Source organism: Galeopterus variegatus, unplaced genomic scaffold (assembly GCF_000696425.1).
Source record: "Galeopterus variegatus unplaced genomic scaffold, G_variegatus-3.0.2 Scaffold20733, whole genome shotgun sequence".
In the NCBI taxonomy this organism is placed as follows: Eukaryota; Metazoa; Chordata; class Mammalia; order Dermoptera; family Cynocephalidae; genus Galeopterus; species Galeopterus variegatus.
The window spans coordinates 1-321 of record NW_007746844.1 but is presented as its reverse complement, the minus strand read 5'-3'; positions in this window follow the sequence as shown (position 1 = coordinate 321).

Genomic DNA, 321 nt, shown 5'->3' with positions numbered 1-321 from the left:
CAGTGCTAGGATAGGATGCCCATCATTAGGGGGCAGGCACTGAATTTTAATCATTTTAATACTAACGTCTCCCAAGAACCGACATCTGCAATTTTAAAGTGTCAGCAAAGGCGCAAGGCGCCCCATCCTTGCTCTCCATAGGCTATTTGCTCACTGCAGATGTTTCTTATTCCAGTCTTACCACAGCTGCCAGACAACAGAACAAAGAGTTTAGACAAGTGGGTCCTAGATCACTTGGGCGTACTTGGGCTGCTAAACCTAGAATTGACTCCTCAGTGTGGTTTGCAATCTTGACAAACCCTGTCTTATCTTAAAATGGAA